This window comes from Pseudophryne corroboree, chromosome 9 (genome assembly GCF_028390025.1).
Source record: "Pseudophryne corroboree isolate aPseCor3 chromosome 9, aPseCor3.hap2, whole genome shotgun sequence".
NCBI classification, from domain to species: Eukaryota; Metazoa; Chordata; class Amphibia; order Anura; family Myobatrachidae; genus Pseudophryne; species Pseudophryne corroboree.
Genome location: NC_086452.1, coordinates 31239690 through 31261101, shown reverse-complemented (window position 1 = coordinate 31261101; position 21412 = coordinate 31239690). Strand labels below are relative to the sequence as shown.

At 46.7% G+C, this 21412-nt stretch overlaps 1 protein-coding gene across 6 annotated transcripts in view; it reads left to right on the top strand.

The window, feature by feature from the left end:
* Positions 1-21412, top strand: part of LRRC7 (leucine rich repeat containing 7) — a 630524-nt gene that overhangs the window by 29919 nt on the left and 579193 nt on the right. The window lies entirely within an intron of this gene.

Genomic DNA, 21412 nt, shown 5'->3' with positions numbered 1-21412 from the left:
ACAGTACAATCTAAAGCTATAAATTACTGCAGGTCACAGAACGTGAGGCCTCGTTGCTTCTGTTCTCCGCGCTTTCTCTTCCCATTCGGACTTGATTGCCCCATTGAAGCTGTTCATCGCCGTTGAGGAGGCGCGCAGAGAGAACGCAGCCTGCAATGAAGACAATGTGACAGAGTAAGTGGAAAGAGGTCAATATTTTAAAGGAAAAATATAGTACGAGTTGTCGTTTCAATGTAGGTTTTTTTTTCTGCATGTTTAGCGGGAGACGCCATCTTTTTGGCTCTGCTGTCGACAAATTAAATATAATTTCCAGCCAGAAGGACTTTAACGGCTTCCAAAGTAAGCTTGTTTTTTTTTTTTGTTGTGTCCAGATATGACACGGCATTATGGGGAGGCCGGATAAAAGTCGCCCCTGACCAGGAAGGTGGGATTCTGGGTATATGCAGTAGGGTTACAGTTGATGGGCCCACCGCGTGGCTGCCCCCATGATGCTTCTGGGACCTTGTTCCCCTGTGTAGAGCCCACAGCCTGCAGACACCGGAAAGGGATGCGATGCCCCAGAATGTTATGGGCTCACTCCGTGTCCGCTGCTTAGGTAGTGCGTCGCATGGTGCAGGAGAAGCCGGAGGGGAGGAGGACGAAGGTTGTACCTACTTAGAATATTTCTGTGGGGCACCCAAAGTCCTAGCTCGCCCACTGGCTGGATCACTGCTTGGTAAAGGAAAGTTCCATTTCTAATGCGGAAGAAAAGCAGGTTATTTGCCCCCTGTATCTAAAATATTTTGTATAAACTAACTACTCTGGTATAACTAAATACTCCCCCCCCCCCCCCCCCTTTACTTATCACTCTGGTCTACACTCTGCATGGCACCCTATGGATGCTGGATCACTGCTTGGAAAAGGAAAGTTCCATTTCTAATGCAGAAGAAAAAGCAGGTTATTTGCCCCTGTATCTAAAATTTGTATAAACTAACTACTCTGGTATAAACTAAACACCCCCCCCCCCCCCCTTTACTTATCACTCTGGTCTACACCATGCATGGCACCTATGGATGGATGGACAGTACGTGAGAAGCAGGAGTGTCCCAACAAAATTAGGATGAATGTGAGGTATGCAACACCTGCTATTTCTGATTTCCTTTGTTGAGCAGTGCGAATGGGTCTTACCTCCCGACACCAGACAGATCGAGACACTGCAGTCCCTCAAATATGGACTAGCCCACTGAAATTGGGACGATAAAGAGGTATGCTGACACATTTACTATATACTGTAGATCCAGATCCAATGGAGAGGAACTAAGGATACTGTACATAGACCCAATGGAGAGGAACTAAGGATACTGTACATAGATCCAATGGAAAGGAACTAAGGATACTGTATGTAGATCCAATGGAAAGGAACTAAGGATACTGTATGTAGATCCAATGGAAAGGAACTAAGGATACTGTACATAGACCCAATGGAGAGGAACTAGGGATACTGTACATAGATCCAGTGGAGAGGAACTAAGGATACTGTACATAGACCCAATGGAGAGGAACTAAGGATACTGTACATAGATCCAATGGAGAGGAACTAAGGATACTGTACATAGACCCAATGGAGAGGAACTAGGGATACTGTACATAGATCCAGTGGAGAGGAACTAAGGATACTGTACATAGACCAATGGAGAGGAACTAGGGATACTGTACATAGATCCAGTGGAGAGGAACTAAGGATACTGTACATAGATCCAATGGAGAGGAACTAAGGATACTGTACATAAATCCAATGGAGAGGAACTAGGGATACTGTACATAGACCCAATGGAGAGGAACTAAGGATACTGTACATAGACCCATTGGAGAGTGAACTAGGGATACTGTACATAGACCCATTGGAGAGGAACTAGGGATACTGTACATAGACCCAATGGAGAGGAACTAAGGATACTGTACATAGATCCAATGGAGAGGAACTAAGGATACCTGTACATAGACCCAATGGAGAGGAACTAGGGATACTGTACATAGATCCAATGGAGAGGAACTAGGGATACTGTACATAGACCCAATGGAGAGGAACTAGGGATACTGTACATAGACCCAATGGAGAGGAACTAAGGGATACTGTACATAGACCCAATGGAGAGGAACTAAGGATACTGTACATAGACCCAATGGAGAGGAACTAGGTTACTGTACATAGATCCAGTGGAGAGGAACTAAGGATACTGTACATAGACCCAATGGAGAGGAACTAGGGATACTGTACATAGATCCAATGGAGAGGAACTAGGGATACTGTACATAGACCCAATGGAGAGGAACTAGGGATACTGTACATAGACCCAATGGAGAGGAACTAAGGATTTGTTTTTGTACCCGTACAACGCGCCTGCGCATTGCGGTGCATACGCATGTGCAGTAGTAACCTGTTCTAGCTGCGCTGCGAAAAAACGGTAGCAAGCGATCAACTCAGAATGACCCCCACTGTACATAGAGCCAATGGAGGGTAACTAAGGATACTGCACATAGATCCAAAAGGAGAGGAACTAAGGATACTGCACATAGATCCAAAGGAGACGGAACTAAGGATACTGTACATAGACCCAATGGAGAGGAACTAAGGATACTGTACATAGATCCAAAGGAGAGGAACTAGGGATACTGTACATAGACCCAATGGAGAGGAACTAAGGATACTGTACATTGATCCAATGTGGAGGAACTAAGGATACTGTACATAGACCCAATGGAGAGGAACTAAGGATACTGTACATAGATCCAATGGAAAGGAACTAAGGATACTGTACATAGATCCAATGGAGAGGAACTAGGGATACTGTACATAGATCCAATGGAAAGGAACTAAGGATACTGTACATAGATCCAATGGAAAGGAACTAAGGATACTGTACATAGACCCAATGGAGAGGAACTAGGGATACTGTACATAGACCCAATGGAAAGGAACTAAGGATACTGTACATAGATCCAATGGAGAGGAACTAAGGATACTGTACATATATCCAATGGAGAGGAACTAAGGAGACTGTACATAGATCCAATGGAGAGGAACTAGGGATACTGTACATAGATCCAATGGAGGGTAACTAAGGATACTGTACATAGATCCAATGGAGGGTAAGTAGGGATACTGTACATAGATCCAATGGAAAGGAACTAAGGATACTGCACATAGACCCAATGGAAAGGAACTAAGGATACTGTACATAGACCCATTGGAGAGGAACTAGGGATACTATACATAGATCCAGTGGAGAGGAACTAGGGATACTGTACATAGACCCAATGGAGAGGAACTAAGGATACTGTACATAGATCCATTGGAGGAAAACTAGACATAATGTACATAGATAATGCACATGTTCCAACTGTGGAAACAAGAAACAAGCTAATGTAAAGGCAGATAAAGGGAAAATGTCAAAAACATGTTGTAGCCTGTGCGGGTATTCATATTTACATTGTTATGTAACTTTCATATATAAATACAGGGTTATAGTACAGTACTTGTCCTTGACCTCTATGTAACCATCCTTCTTTTGGTCTAAGCCAGATGAATACACAAGGGGGCAGATATGACCTAAGCCTCACAACAGCTGGCTGGGTGGAAACGTGACACATGAGGAGGGTGGTGGCGATATGGGGGGGGTGATTCCGACTTGATCGTAGCTGTGCTAAATTTAGCACTACTACGATCATGAACACAGACATGTTGGGGGGACGCCCCGCACAGGGCTAGCCCACCCCGCATGTCAGTCCCTGCCCCGTCACAGAAGTGCAAAAGCATCGCACAGCAGCAATGCTTTTGCACTTCAGGAGTAGCTCCCGACCAGCGCAGCATTTGCGTGCTGGTCGGGAGCTACTCGTCGCTGCCCGGGTCTGCGGCCTGCCCCCCCCCGCACGGTCCAGCCACGCCTGCGTTGGCCAGGCCGCGCCCAACAAAATGGCGGCCAAACACCGCCGTGCCACCCCCTCCCCACCCAGCGACCGCATCTGCCTGTTAACCAGGCAGAGGTGATCGCTAGGTAACGACAGCCGTCGGCTGTCAGCCATGCGCCGGCACACTGCGGCGTTGGCACATGCACAGTTCTGACTTTATCGCTGCGCTACGAAGAACTGCAGCAAGCGATCAGGTCAGAATGACCCCCATGGTGTCTTGCCTCATTTACCAAACGCCTAGTCCCTCTACTTGGTGTCAGTCTGTGCAGTTAAAAGATGTCTGTGGGAAGAATTTCACTTGCACAGACTAACGCTAATCTCACATCTGCGAAAATAAATCAGGGTTGCGTAAAACTGTGACTCAGGCCCTTTGTTATAAAGCGGTTCAGAGAAGGACATCAGAATTAAAAAGGCCGCTTCTAGTCATAGAGCCTATCCAAGCCTAGTTTGTGGTTCCATCTTTACACTACAGATACTTTCCCCTGTGACAGGAATCAGGATACGTTTCATCTGTACACTTCTGTATATTCATACGTTCTACAAAAACCTATTCATCTGCAGGGCTCTACAAAATGCATCAGATCGTTACCAGGGAAGCTATAGATAATTAAATTGTTGGCACAAGGGGGGAAAAACACTTTATGGACAGAAAGACCATTTTCCTCATTTTGGCAAAAAAAACAAACAAAAATCTTCAAAGGACTCAAACGAGTTTGTTCAACTACTTCTGGGCCTTCGCGGGCATCTAATTTATAAATGCACATTAAAGGACCAGGGCTCTATTTATCATTAGCAGCCACCACTTATTGTTCAAAAAAAAAACCCCAACAGTTACCATCGCAACCAAAATCTAGCCGGAACAGCTGAGTATATTGGCTGATATACTGGCATGGAGCATTAAGAGTTAATTTTCTGCATCCACAAGTCAGTCTATGCAGCTATGCGCAAATTGGAACTTCAATAATAAAAATTAAGAAAACAAGGGGGGGTGTCATTCAGACTCGGCCGCTAATCGCAGCGCAGTTTGTCGACGGAGGCAAACCGCACAGGCGCTGCAGCCGCACCGTGGCTGCGCGACCCCACACATTGCGGTCCTATTCCCGGTGGATGCGACCACAATGGGATTGACAGTGGCAGGCGGTTGCGGGGTGGGACGGTCCGAACGGAAGGCGGACAGGGATCGTTTTCGGACGGCTGTGTGACGTTACACGCAGCCGCTCCGATTAAAAAAATAGCGTCTGGCCGCCTGACAGCGCAGACTGGCTGTGCTGCCAGGGGTCAACCTTAGTTCCGATGTGTACGCATCTGTGCTGGGCGGAGATGGACACAGATCGATCTGCGTCCATCTCGAAATAAGGTCCAATGTATTTAAAAAAATGAATTCATCATTCTATACAATGATGCATTAAAACAAATTATTTATTCTGTTATTACTGTCCTGAAATAATGATTATAATAGGTCTCGCAGTGTTAAAAGTACTTTTTAAATAAGTACCCAGTGCAAAAGCAATGTAATCGCCGGCATTATCCCTTTTCATCTTTCATAAGTATGATCTTATATCTCATTAAATTAAATCCAAGGAACCCTTAGGGCAGGTGCAAGTTTTCATGGCGTTCTAGCCTTCAGTCTATCTCACCACCATCTCCCCCTAAATATTAATTTGACAATCCCAGGCACCCTGGCTTTTGTAAAGTAAAAAATAATAACTCCCCTCTTCCTGGCTTGGCAAGGCGGCAGAATATAAATACAGATGACTACCATAGGCAAACACAGGGGAGGGGGGGGGGGGGGGGGGGGGGGGGGGGGGGGGGGCGGCGGCGGCTTCTTCGACCAAGTTTGCTGTGTGTGTGGTTCTGAGTCATCAATCAGTGCAGTGGACTAGAGAGTATCTACCAGGAAGAAGAGACAGGAGACTTACCATGAGGTGGGAGAATGGGTGCTTAGAAACTGCATTACTGGTTCTATTATGTTTGTATATTCATTATAGTATGTTTAACATTTTCCTGACCACTTATTTTATTTACATTATTTAAATATGTTTGATACAGTCTATATCATATACAATCTACAGAGTTAAATATTAATACTGTATTCCATGTTCCGCATAGTGGGAGACTGTGGATTGCATTTGGAAACCCCCATCTAGAAATCCTGAGTTTGCCACTGACTACGCAGAATGTTGTCCAGGCTCCACTGCTGACCAGGGGCAAAAGCGGGATGTTCCTAAAGTAAGATTTCAAAACAAAGCAAAAGAACACTAGCACACCTTTCCAAAATCACCTGTTTACTGCATAAAACCACTAGGGTGGAATTCGATTAGCCTCAGAAATGTACTAATTGATGCCTGGGGGGTAATTCAATTATCGCCAATAGCTGGCAATATCGAGGATCATGTTTTACTTGTGCAGAGGCAGGAGAAACAAAATCCCCAATAAGTGCCGTGTGTTTGCGGCCGTGATTGCGAAAACACTTGAATCTGGGAACTTATTAGAGATGAGCGGGTTCGGTTTCTCTGAATCCGAACCCGCCAGAACTTCATGTTTTTTTTCACGGGTCCGAGCGACTCGGATCTTCCCGCCTTGCTCGGTTAACCCGAGCGCGCCCGAACGTCATCATGACGCTGTCGGATTCTCGCGAGGCTCGGATTCTATCGCGAGACTCGGATTCTATATAAGGAGCCGCGCGTCGCCGCCATTTTCACACGTGCATTGAGATTGATAGGGAGAGGACGTGGCTGGCGTCCTCTCCGTTTAGAATAGATTAGAGAGACACTTGATTTACTAATTTTGGGGAGCATTAGGAGTACTCAGTACAGTGCAGAGTTTTGCTGATAGTGACCAGTGACCACCAGTTTTATTTATAATCCGTTCTCTGCCTGAAAAAAGCGATACACAGCACACAGTGACTCAGTCACATACCATATCTGTGTGCACTGCTCAGGCTCAGGCCAGTGTGCTGCATCATCTATTATCTATATATAATATTATATATATCTGTCTGACTGCTCAGCTCACACAGCTTATAATTGTGGGGGAGACTGGGGAGCACTACTGCAGTGCCAGTTATAGGTTATAGCAGGAGCCAGGAGTACATAATATATTATATAGTGAGTGACCACCAGACACACAGTGCAGTTTATTTAATATATCCGTTCTCTGCCTGAAAAAAGCGATACACACAGTGACTCAGTCAGTCACATACCATATCTGTGTGCACTGCTCAGGCTCAGGCCAGTGTGCTGCATCATCTATATATATTATATATCTGTCTGACTGCTCAGCTCACACAGCTTATAATTGTGGGGGAGACTGGGGAGCACTACTGCAGTGCCAGTTATAGGTTATAGCAGGAGCCAGGAGTACATAATATTATATTAAAAATTAAACAGTGCACACTTTTGCTGCAGGAGTGCCACTGCCAGTGTGACTAGTGACCAGTGACCTGACCACCAGTATATATAATATTAGTAGTATACTATCTCTTTATCAACCAGTCTATATTAGCAGCAGACACAGTACAGTGCGGTAGTTCACGGCTGTGGCTACCTCTGTGTCGGCACTCGGCAGCCCGTCCATAATTGTATATACCACCTAACCGTGGTTTTTTTTTCTTTCTTTATACATACATACTAGTTACGAGTATACTATCTCTTTATCAACCAGTCTATATATTAGCAGCAGACACAGTACAGTGCGGTAGTTCACGGCTGTGGCTACCTCTGTGTCGGCACTCGGCAGCCCGTCCATAATTGTATATACCACCTAACCGTGGTTTTTTTTTTCTTTCTTTATACATACATACTAGTTACGAGTATACTATCTCTTTATCAACCAGTCTATATATTAGCAGCAGACACAGTACAGTGCGGTAGTTCACGGCTGTGGCTACCTCTGTGTCGGCACTCGGCAGCCCGTCCATAATTGTATATACCACCTAACCGTGGTTTTTTTTTCTTTCTTTATACATACATACTAGTTACGAGTATACTATCTCTTTATCAACCAGTCTATATATTAGCAGCAGACACAGTACAGTGCGGTAGTTCACGGCTGTGGCTACCTCTGTGTCGGCACTCGGCAGCCCGTCCATAATTGTATATACCACCTAACCGTGGTTTTTTTTTCTTTCTTTATACATACATACTAGTTACGAGTATACTATCTCTTTATCAACCAGTCTATATATTAGCAGCAGACACAGTACAGTGCGGTAGTTCACGGCTGTGGCTACCTCTGTGTCGGCACTCGGCAGCCCGTCCATAATTGTATATACCACCTAACCGTGGTTTTTTTTTCTTTCTTTATACATACATACTAGTTACGAGTATACTATCTCTTTATCAACCAGTCTATATTAGCAGCAGACACAGTACAGTGCGGTAGTTCACGGCTGTGGCTACCTCTGTGTCGGCACTCGGCAGCCCGTCCATAATTGTATATACCACCTAACCGTGGTTTTTTTTTTCTTTCTTTATACATACATACTAGTTACGAGTATACTATCTCTTTATCAACCAGTCTATATTAGCAGCAGACACAGTACAGTGCGGTAGTTCACGGCTGTGGCTACCTCTGTGTCGGCACTCGGCAGCCCGTCCATAATTGTATATACCACCTAACCGTGGTTTTTTTTTCTTTCTTTATACATACATACTAGTTACGAGTATACTATCTCTTTATCAACCAGTCTATATATTAGCAGCAGACACAGTACAGTGCGGTAGTTCACGGCTGTGGCTACCTCTGTGTCGGCACTCGGCAGCCCGTCCATAATTGTATACTAGTATCCAATCCATCCATCTCCATTGTTTACCTGAGGTGCCTTTTAGTTGTGCCTATTAAAATATGGAGAACAAAAATGTTGAGGTTCCAAAATTAGGGAAAGATCAAGATCCACTTCCACCTCGTGCTGAAGCTGCTGCCACTAGTCATGGCCGAGACGATGAAATGCCAGCAACGTCGTCTGCCAAGGCCGATGCCCAATGGCATAGTACAGAGCATGTCAAAACCAAAACACCAAATATCAGTAAAAAAAGGACTCCAAAACATAAAATAAAATTGTCGGAGGAGAAGCGTAAACTTGCCAATATGCCATTTACCACACGGAGTGGCAAGGAACGGCTGAGGCCCTGGCCTATGTTCATGGCTAGTGGTTCAGCTTCACATGAGGATGGAAGCACTCAGCCTCTCGCTAGAAAACTGAAAAGACTCAAGCTGGCAAAAGCACCGCAAAGAACTGTGCGTTCTTTGAAATCCCAAATCCACAAGGAGAGTCCAATTGTGTCGGTTGCGATGCCTGACCTTCCCAACACTGGACGTGAAGAGCATGCGCCTTCCACCATTTGCACGCCCCCTGCAAGTGCTGGAAGGAGCATCCGCAGTCCAGTTCCTGATAGTCAGATTGAAGATGTCAGTGTTGAAGTACACCAGGATGAGGAGGATATGGGTGTTGCTGGCGCTGGGGAGGAAATTGACCAGGAGGATTCTGATGGTGAGGTGGTTTGTTTAAGTCAGGCACCCGGGGAGACACCTGTTGTCCGTGGGAGGAATATGGCCGTTGACATGCCAGGTGAAAATACCAAAAAAATCAGCTCTTCGGTGTGGAGGTATTTCACCAGAAATGCGGACAACAGGTGTCAAGCCGTGTGTTCCCTTTGTCAAGCTGTAATAAGTAGGGGTAAGGACGTTAACCACCTCGGAACATCCTCCCTTATACGTCACCTGCAGCGCATTCATAATAAGTCAGTGACAAGTTCAAAAACTTTGGGTGACAGCGGAAGCAGTCCACTGACCAGTAAATCCCTTCCTCTTGTAACCAAGCTCACGCAAACCACCCCACCAACTCCCTCAGTGTCAATTTCCTCCTTCCCCAGGAATGCCAATAGTCCTGCAGGCCATGTCACTGGCAATTCTGACGAGTCCTCTCCTGCCTGGGATTCCTCCGATGCATCCTTGCGTGTAACGCCTACTGCTGCTGGCGCTGCTGTTGTTGCCGCTGGGAGTCGATGGTCATCCCAGAGGGGAAGTCGTAAGCCCACTTGTACTACTTCCAGTAAGCAATTGACTGTTCAACAGTCCTTTGCGAGGAAGATGAAATATCACAGCAGTCATCCTACTGCAAAGCGGATAACTGAGTCCTTGACAACTATGTTGGTGTTAGACGTGCGTCCGGTATCCGCCGTTAGTTCACAGGGAACTAGACAATTTATTGAGGCAGTGTGCCCCCGTTACCAAATACCATCTAGGTTCCACTTCTCTAGGCAGGCGATACCGAGAATGTACACGGACGTCAGAAAAAGACTCACCAGTGTCCTAAAAAATGCAGTTGTACCCAATGTCCACTTAACCACGGACATGTGGACAAGTGGAGCAGGGCAGGGTCAGGACTATATGACTGTGACAGCCCACTGGGTAGATGTATGGACTCCCGCCGCAAGAACAGCAGCGGCGGCACCAGTAGCAGCATCTCGCAAACGCCAACTCTTTCCTAGGCAGGCTACGCTTTGTATCACCGCTTTCCAGAATACGCACACAGCTGAAAACCTCTTACGGCAACTGAGGAAGATCATCGCGGAATGGCTTACCCCAATTGGACTCTCCTGTGGATTTGTGGCATCGGACAACGCCAGCAATATTGTGTGTGCATTAAATATGGGCAAATTCCAGCACGTCCCATGTTTTGCACATACCTTGAATTTGGTGGTGCAGAATTTTTTAAAAAACGACAGGGGCGTGCAAGAGATGCTGTCGGTGGCCAGAAAAATTGCGGGACACTTTCGGCGTACAGGCACCACGTACAGAAGACTGGAGCACCACCAAAAACTACTGAACCTGCCCTGCCATCATCTGAAGCAAGAAGTGGTAACGAGGTGGAATTCAACCCTCTATATGCTTCAGAGGTTGCAGGAGCAGCAAAAGGCCATTCAAGCCTATACAATTGAGCACGATATAGTAGGTGGAATGCACCTGTCTCAAGTGCAGTGGAGAATGATTTCAACGTTGTGCAAGGTTCTGATGCCCTTTGAACTTGCCACACGTGAAGTCAGTTCAGACACTGCCAGCCTGAGTCAGGTCATTCCCCTCATCAGGCTTTTGCAGAAGAAGCTGGAGGCATTGAAGAAGGAGCTAAAAGGGAGCGATTCCGCTAGGCATGTGGGACTTGTGGATGCAGCCCTTAATTCGCTTAACAAGGATTCACGGGTGGTCAATCTGTTGAAATCAGAGCACTACATTTTGGCCACCATGCTCGATCCTAGATTTAAAGCCTACCTTGGATCTCTCTTTCCGGCAGACACAGGTCTGCTGGGGTTGAAAGACCTGCTGGTGACAAAATTGTCAAGTCAAGCGGAACGCGACCTGTCAACATCTCCTCCTTCACATTCTCCCGCAACTGGGGGTGCGAGGAAAAGGCTCAGAATTCCGAGCCCACCCGCTGGCGGTGATGCAGGGCAGTCTGGAGCGACTGCTGATGCTGACATCTGGTCCGGACTGAAGGACCTGACAACGATTACGGACATGTCGTCTACTGTCACTGCATATGATTCTCTCAACATTGATAGAATGGTGGAGGATTATATGAGTGACCGCATCCAAGTAGGCACGTCACACAGTCCGTACTTATACTGGCAGGAAAAAGAGGCAATTTGGAGGCCCTTGCACAAACTGGCTTTATTCTACCTAAGTTGCCCTCCCACAAGTGTGTACTCCGAAAGAGTGTTTAGTGCCGCCGCTCACCTTGTCAGCAATCGGCGTACGAGGTTACATCCAGAAAATGTGGAGAAGATGATGTTCATTAAAATTAATTATAATCAATTCCTCCGCGGAGACATTGACCAGCAGCAATTGCCTCCACAAAGTACACAGGGAGCTGAGATGGTGGATTCCAGTGGGGACGAATTGATAATCTGTGAGGAGGGGGATGTACACGGTGATATATCGGAGGGTGAAGATGAGGTGGACATCTTGCCTCTGTAGAGCCAGTTTGTGCAAGGAGAGATTAATTGCTTCTTTTTTGGGGGGGGTCCAAACCAACCCGTCATATCAGTCACAGTCGTGTGGCAGACCCTGTCACTGAAATGATGGGTTGGTTAAAGTGTGCATGTCCTGTTTTGTTTATACAACATAAGGGTGGGTGGGAGGGCCCAAGGACAATTCCATCTTGCACCTCTTTTTTCTTTTCTTTTTCTTTGCATCATGTGCTGATTGGGGAGGGTTTTTTGGAAGGGACATCCTGCGTGACACTGCAGTGCCACTCCTAGATGGGCCCGGTGTTTGTGTCGGCCACTAGGGTCGCTAATCTTACTCACACAGTCAGCTACCTCATTGCGCCTCTTTTTTTCTTTGCGTCATGTGCTGTTTGGGGAGGGTTTTTTGGAAGGGACATCCTGCGTGACACTGCAGTGCCACTCCTAGATGGGCCCGGTGTTTGTGTCGGCCACTAGGGTCGCTAATCTTACTCACACAGTCAGCTACCTCATTGCGCCTCTTTTTTTCTTTGCGTCATGTGCTGTTTGGGGAGGGTTTTTTGGAAGGGACATCCTGCGTGACACTGCAGTGCCACTCCTAGATGGGCCCGGTGTTTGTGTCGGCCACTAGGGTCGCTAATCTTACTCACACAGCTACCTCATTGCGCCTCTTTTTTTCTTTGCGTCATGTGCTGTTTGGGGAGGGTTTTTTGGAAGGGACATCCTGCGTGACACTGCAGTGCCACTCCTAGATGGGCCCGGTGTTTGTGTCGGCCACTAGGGTCGCTAATCTTACTCACACAGCTACCTCATTGCGCCTCTTTTTTTCTTTGCGTCATGTGCTGTTTGGGGAGGGTTTTTTGGAAGGGCCATCCTGCGTGACACTGCAGTGCCACTCCTAGATGGGCCCGGTGTTTGTGTCGGCCACTAGGGTCGCTAATCTTACTCACACAGCTACCTCATTGCGCCTCTTTTTTTCTTTGCGTCATGTGCTGTTTGGGGAGGGTTTTTTGGAAGGGACATCCTGCGTGACACTGCAGTGCCACTCCTAGATGGGCCCGGTGTTTGTGTCGGCCACTAGGGTCGCTTATCTTACTCACACAGCGACCTCGGTGCAAATTTTAGGACTAAAAATAATATTGTGAGGTGTGAGGTATTCAGAATAGACTGAAAATGAGTGTAAATTATGGGCCCTCATTCCGAGTTGTTCGCTCGCAAGGCGAATGTAGCAGAGTTACACACGCTAAGCCGCCGCCTACTGGGAGTGAATCTTAGCTTCTTAAAATTGCGACCGACGTACGCGCAATATTGCGATTACAAACGAGTTAGCAGTTTCAGAGTAGCTCCAGACTTACTCTGCCTGTGCGATCATTTCAGTGCTTGTCGTTCCTGGTTGACGTCACAAACACACCCAGCGTTCGCCCAGGCACTCCCACCGTTTCTCCGGCCACTCCTGCGTTTTTTCCGGAAACGGTAGCGTTTTCAGCCACACGCCCCTGAAACGCCGTGTTTCCGCCCAGTAACACCCATTTCCTGTCAATCACATTACGATCGCCGGAGCGAAGAAAAAGCCGTGAGTAAAAATACTTTCTTCATAGTAAAGTTACTTGGCGCAGTCGCAGTGCGAACTTTGCGCATGCGTACTAAGCGGATTTTCACTGCGATGCGATGAAAAATACCGAGCGAACAACTCGGAATGAGGGCCATGGTTTTTGAGGTTAATAATACTTTGGGATCAAAATGACCCCCAAATTCTATGATTTAAGCTGTTTTTTAGTGTTTTTTGAAAAAAACACCCGAATCCAAAACACACCCGAATCCGACAAAAAAAATTCGGTGAGGTTTTGCCAAAACGCGTTCGAACCCAAAACACGGCCGCGGAACCGAACCCAAAACCAAAACACAAAACCCGAAAAATTTCAGGCGCTCATCTTTAGAACTTATCCCGATCTCTGTTTGTTTTCACACGAAACAGGGCGTGAAAAATGGGGGTAATTAAAACCAGAATTTTATCAGCGAAACAGATTGTAGTTAATTGAATTCCTCTCTAGTGGGAATTCAATTGATCGCTGTCAATTTTACCGCAAATAAAAACTCTCTATTGCGATTTTTGGCCCAATGTGTTTATCTACAATGCAAGAGATAGTATTTTCTAAGAGCGCAGTAATGTGTACATTGCTGCCTGGATCCTATATATAAAGGGATAAACAGCAATCCCCAATTTATATGGAACAAATAGTAATATAGGATCCCTGGCGCACAATCCTCATAGATGTAATTGTACACTTATTAGTGCTATATCAATAAACCACTGTGCATATTTCTAGAACACAGTACTGACATTTATTGCAGCAAAAACATTAAAAACATACATTTAAAACTAGAGATGAGCGGGTTCGGTTTCTCTGAATCCGAACCCGCCAGAACTTCATGTTTTTTTTCACGGGTCCGAGCGACTCGGATCTTCCCGCCTTGCTCGGTTAACCCGAGCGCGCCCGAACGTCATCATGACGCTGTCGGATTCTCGCGAGGCTCGGATTCTATCGCGAGACTCGGATTCTATATAAGGAGCCGCGCGTCGCCGCCATTTTCACACGTGCATTGAGATTGATAGGGAGAGGACATGGCTGGCGTCCTCTCCGTTTAGAATAGATTAGAGAGACACTTGATTTACTAATTTTGGGGAGCATTAGGAGTACTCAGTAGTGTACAGTGCAGAGTTTTGCTGATAGTGACCAGTGACCACCAGTTTTATTTATAATCCGTTCTCTGCCTGAAAAAAGCGATACACAGCACACAGTGACTCAGTCACATACCATATCTGTGTGCACTGCTCAGGCTCAGGCCAGTGTGCTGCATCATCTATTATCTATATATAATATTATATATATCTGTCTGACTGCTCAGCTCACACAGCTTATAATTGTGGGGGAGACTGGGGAGCACTACTGCAGTGCCAGTTATAGGTTATAGCAGGAGCCAGGAGTACATAATATATTATATAGTGAGTGACCACCAGACACACAGTGCAGTTTATTTAATATATCCGTTCTCTGCCTGAAAAAAGCGATACACACAGTGACTCAGTCAGTCACATACCATATCTGTGTGCACTGCTCAGGCTCAGGCCAGTGTGCTGCATCATCTATATATATTATATATCTGTCTGACTGCTCAGCTCACACAGCTTATAATTGTGGGGGAGACTGGGGAGCACTACTGCAGTGCCAGTTATAGGTTATAGCAGGAGCCAGGAGTACATAATATTATATTAAAATTAAACAGTGCACACTTTTGCTGCAGGAGTGCCACTGCCAGTGTGACTAGTGACCAGTGACCTGACCACCAGTATATATAATATTAGTAGTATACTATCTCTTTATCAACCAGTCTATATTAGCAGCAGACACAGTACAGTGCGGTAGTTCACGGCTGTGGCTACCTCTGTGTCGGCACTCGTCAGCCCGTCCATAATTGTATATACCACCTAACCGTGGTTTTTTTTTCTTTCTTTATACATACATACTAGTTACGAGTATACTATCTCTTTATCAACCAGTCTATATATTAGCAGCAGACACAGTACAGTGCGGTAGTTCACGGCTGTGGCTACCTCTGTGTCGGCACTCGGCAGCCCGTCCATAATTGTATATACCACCTAACCGTGGTTTTTTTTTCTTTCTTTATACATACATACTAGTTACGAGTATACTATCTCTTTATCAACCAGTCTATATATTAGCAGCAGACACAGTACAGTGCGGTAGTTCACGGCTGTGGCTACCTCTGTGTCGGCACTCGGCAGCCCGTCCATAATTGTATATACCACCTAACCGTGGTTTTTTTTTCTTTCTTTATACATACATACTAGTTACGAGTATACTATCTCTTTATCAACCAGTCTATATATTAGCAGCAGACACAGTACAGTGCGGTAGTTCACGGCTGTGGCTACCTCTGTGTCGGCACTCGGCAGCCCGTCCATAATTGTATATACCACCTAACCGTGGTTTTTTTTTCTTTCTTTATATATACATACATACTAGTTACGAGTATACTATCTCTTTATCAACCAGTCTATATTAGCAGCAGACACAGTACAGTGCGGTAGTTCACGGCTGTGGCTACCTCTGTGTCGGCACTCGGCAGCCCGTCCATAATTGTATATACCACCTAACCGTGGTTTTTTTTTCTTTCTTTATACATACATACTAGTTACGAGTATACTATCTCTTTATCAACCAGTCTATATATTAGCAGCAGACACAGTACAGTGCGGTAGTTCACGGCTGTGGCTACCTCTGTGTCGGCACTCGGCAGCCCGTCCATAATTGTATATACCACCTAACCGTGGTTTTTTTTTCTTTCTTTATACATACATACTAGTTACGAGTATACTATCTCTTTATCAACCAGTCTATATATTAGCAGCAGACACAGTACAGTGCGGTAGTTCACGGCTGTGGCTACCTCTGTGTCGGCACTCGGCAGCCCGTCCATAATTGTATATACCACCTAACCGTGGTTTTTTTTTCTTTCTTTATACATACATACTAGTTACGAGTATACTATCTCTTTATCAACCAGTCTATATACTAGCAGCCGACACAGTACAGTGCGGTAGTTCACGGCTGTGGCTACCTCTGTGTCGGCACTCGGCAGCCCGTCCATAATTGTATATACCACCTAACCGTGGTTTTTTTTTCTTTCTTTATACATACATACTAGTTACGAGTATACTATCTCTTTATCAACCAGTCTATATATTAGCAGCAGACACAGTACAGTGCGGTAGTTCACGGCTGTGGCTACCTCTGTGTCGGCACTCGGCAGCCCGTCCATAATTGTATATACCACCTAACCGTGGTTTTTTTTTCTTTCTTTATACATACATACTAGTTACGAGTATACTATCTCTTTATCAACCAGTCTATATATTAGCAGCAGACACAGTACAGTGCGGTAGTTCACGGCTGTGGCTACCTCTGTGTCGGCACTCGGCAGCCCGTCCATAATTGTATATACCACCTAACCGTGGTTTTTTTTTCTTTCTTTATACATACATACTAGTTACGAGTATACTATCTCTTTATCAACCAGTCTATATATTAGCAGCAGACACAGTACAGTGCGGTAGTTCACGGCTGTGGCTACCTCTGTGTCGGCACTCGGCAGCCCGTCCATAATTGTATACTAGTATCCAATCCATCCATCTCCATTGTTTACCTGAGGTGCCTTTTAGTTGTGCCTATTAAAATATGGAGAACAAAAATGTTGAGGTTCCAAAATTAGGGAAAGATCAAGATCCACTTCCACCTCGTGCTGAAGCTGCTGCCACTAGTCATGGCCGAGACGATGAAATGCCAGCAACGTCGTCTGCCAAGGCCGATGCCCAATGGCATAGTACAGAGCATGTCAAAACCAAAACACCAAATATCAGTAAAAAAAGGACTCCAAAACCTAAAATAAAATTGTCGGAGGAGAAGCGTAAACTTGCCAATATGCCATTTACCACACGGAGTGGCAAGGAACGGCTGAGGCCCTGGCCTATGTTCATGGCTAGTGGTTCAGCTTCACATGAGGATGGAAGCACTCAGCCTCTCGCTAGAAAACTGAAAAGACTCAAGCTGGCAAAAGCACCGCAAAGAACTGTGCGTTCTTTGAAATCCCAAATCCACAAGGAGAGTCCAATTGTGTCGGTTGCGATGCCTGACCTTCCCAACACTGGACGTGAAGAGCATGCGCCTTCCACCATTTGCACGCCCCCTGCAAGTGCTGGAAGGAGCACCCGCAGTCCAGTTCCTGATAGTCAGATTGAAGATGTCAGTGTTGAAGTACACCAGGATGAGGAGGATATGGGTGTTGCTGGCGCTGGGGAGGAAATTGACCAGGAGGATTCTGATGGTGAGGTGGTTTGTTTAAGTCAGGCACCCGGGGAGACACCTGTTGTCCGTGGGAGGAATATGGCCGTTGACATGCCAGGTGAAAATACCAAAAAAATCAGCTCTTCGGTGTGGAGGTATTTCACCAGAAATGCGGACAACAGGTGTCAAGCCGTGTGTTCCCTTTGTCAAGCTGTAATAAGTAGGGGTAAGGACGTTAACCACCTCGGAACATCCTCCCTTATACGTCACCTGCAGCGCATTCATAATAAGTCAGTGACAAGTTCAAAAACTTTGGGTGACAGCGGAAGCAGTCCACTGACCAGTAAATCCCTTCCTCTTGTAACCAAGCTCACGCAAACCACCCCACCAACTCCCTCAGTGTCAATTTCCTCCTTCCCCAGGAATGCCAATAGTCCTGCAGGCCATGTCACTGGCAATTCTGACGAGTCCTCTCCTGCCTGGGATTCCTCCGATGCATCCTTGCGTGTAACGCCTACTGCTGCTGGCGCTGCTGTTGTTGCCGCTGGGAGTCGATGGTCATCCCAGAGGGGAAGTCGTAAGCCCACTTGTACTACTTCCAGTAAGCAATTGACTGTTCAACAGTCCTTTGCGAGGAAGATGAAATATCACAGCAGTCATCCTACTGCAAAGCGGATAACTGAGTCCTTGACAACTATGTTGGTGTTAGACGTGCGTCCGGTATCCGCCGTTAGTTCACAGGGAACTAGACAATTTATTGAGGCAGTGTGCCCCCGTTACCAAATACCATCTAGGTTCCACTTCTCTAGGCAGGCGATACCGAGAATGTACACGGACGTCAGAAAAAGACTCACCAGTGTCCTAAAAAATGCAGTTGTACCCAATGTCCACTTAACCACGGACATGTGGACAAGTGGAGCAGGGCAGGGTCAGGACTATATGACTGTGACAGCCCACTGGGTAGATGTATGGACTCCCGCCGCAAGAACAGCAGCGGCGGCACCAGTAGCAGCATCTCGCAAACGCCAACTCTTTCCTAGGCAGGCTACGCTTTGTATCACCGCTTTCCAGAATACGCACACAGCTGAAAACCTCTTACGGCAACTGAGGAAGATCATCGCGGAATGGCTTACCCCAATTGGACTCTCCTGTGGATTTGTGGCATCGGACAACGCCAGCAATATTGTGTGTGCATTAAATATGGGCAAATTCCAGCACGTCCCATGTTTTGCACATACCTTGAATTTGGTGGTGCAGAATTTTTTAAAAAACGACAGGGGCGTGCAAGAGATGCTGTCGGTGGCCAGAAAAATTGCGGGACACTTTCGGCGTACAGGCACCACGTACAGAAGACTGGAGCACCACCAAAAACTACTGAACCTGCCCTGCCATCATCTGAAGCAAGAAGTGGTAACGAGGTGGAATTCAACCCTCTATATGCTTCAGAGGTTGGAGGAGCAGCAAAAGGCCATTCAAGCCTATACAATTGAGCACGATATAGTAGGTGGAATGCACCTGTCTCAAGTGCAGTGGAGAATGATTTCAACGTTGTGCAAGGTTCTGATGCCCTTTGAACTTGCCACACGTGAAGTCAGTTCAGACACTGCCAGCCTGAGTCAGGTCATTCCCCTCATCAGGCTTTTGCAGAAGAAGCTGGAGGCATTGAAGAAGGAGCTAAAAGGGAGCGATTCCGCTAGGCATGTGGGACTTGTGGATGCAGCCCTTAATTCGCTTAACAAGGATTCACGGGTGGTCAATCTGTTGAAATCAGAGCACTACATTTTGGCCACCGTGCTCGATCCTAGATTTAAAGCCTACCTTGGATCTCTCTTTCCGGCAGACACAGGTCTGCTGGGGTTGAAAGACCTGCTGGTGACAAAATTGTCAAGTCAAGCGGAACGCGACCTGTCAACATCTCCTCCTTCACATTCTCCCGCAACTGGGGGTGCGAGGAAAAGGCTCAGAATTCCGAGCCCACCCGCTGGCGGTGATGCAGGGCAGTCTGGAGCGACTGCTGATGCTGACATCTGGTCCGGACTGAAGGACCTGACAACGATTACGGACATGTCGTCTACTGTCACTGCATATGATTCTCTCAACATTGATAGAATGGTGGAGGATTATATGAGTGACCGCATCCAAGTAGGCACGTCACACAGTCCGTACTTATACTGGCAGGAAAAAGAGGCAATTTGGAGGCCCTTGCACAAACTGGCTTTATTCTACCTAAGTTGCCCTCCCACAAGTGTGTACTCCGAAAGAGTGTTTAGTGCCGCCGCTCACCTTGTCAGCAATCGGCGTACGAGGTTACATCCAGAAAATGTGGAGAAGATGATGTTCATTAAAATTAATTATAATCAATTCCTCCGCGGAGACATTGACCAGCAGCAATTGCCTCCACAAAGTACACAGGGAGCTGAGATGGTGGATTCCAGTGGGGACGAATTGATAATCTGTGAGGAGGGGGATGTACACGGTGATATATCGGAGGGTGATGATGAGGTGGACATCTTGCCTCTGTAGAGCCAGTTTGTGCAAGGAGAGATTAATTGCTTCTTTTTTGGGGGGGGTCCAAACCAACCCGTCATATCAGTCACAGTCGTGTGGCAGACCCTGTCACTGAAATGATGGGTTGGTTAAAGTGTGCATGTCCTGTTTTGTTTATACAACATAAGGGTGGGTGGGAGGGCCCAAGGACAATTCCATCTTGCACCTCTTTTTTCTTTTCTTTTTCTTTGCATCATGCGCTGATTGGGGAGGGTTTTTTGGAAGGGACATCCTGCGTGACACTGCAGTGCCACTCCTAGATGGGCCCGGTGTTTGTGTCGGCCACTAGGGTCGCTAATCTTACTCACACAGTCAGCTACCTCATTGCGCCTCTTTTTTTCTTTGCGTCATGTGCTGTTTGGGGAGGGTTTTTTGGAAGGGACATCCTGCGTGACACTGCAGTGCCACTCCTAGATGGGCCCGGTGTTTGTGTCGGCCACTAGGGTCGCTAATCTTACTCACACAGTCAGCTACCTCATTGCGCCTCTTTTTTTCTTTGCGTCATGTGCTGTTTGGGGAGGGTTTTTTGGAAGGGACATCCTGCGTGACACTGCAGTGCCACTCCTAGATGGGCCCGGTGTTTGTGTCGGCCACTAGGGTCGCTAATCTTACTCACACAGCTACCTCATTGCGCCTCTTTTTTTCTTTGCGTCATGTGCTGTTTGGGGAGGGTTTTTTGGAAGGGACATCCTGCGTGACACTGCAGTGCCACTCCTAGATGGGCCCGGTGTTTGTGTCGGCCACTAGGGTCGCTAATCTTACTCACACAGCTACCTCATTGCGCCTCTTTTTTTCTTTGCGTCATGTGCTGTTTGGGGAGGGTTTTTTGGAAGGGCCATCCTGCGTGACACTGCAGTGCCACTCCTAGATGGGCCCGGTGTTTGTGTCGGCCACTAGGGTCGCTAATCTTACTCACACAGCTACCTCATTGCGCCTCTTTTTTTCTTTGCGTCATGTGCTGTTTGGGGAGGGTTTTTTGGAAGGGCCATCCTGCGTGACACTGCAGTGCCACTCCTAGATGGGCCCGGTGTTTGTGTCGGCCACTAGGGTCGCTAATCTTACTCACACAGCTACCTCATTGCGCCTCTT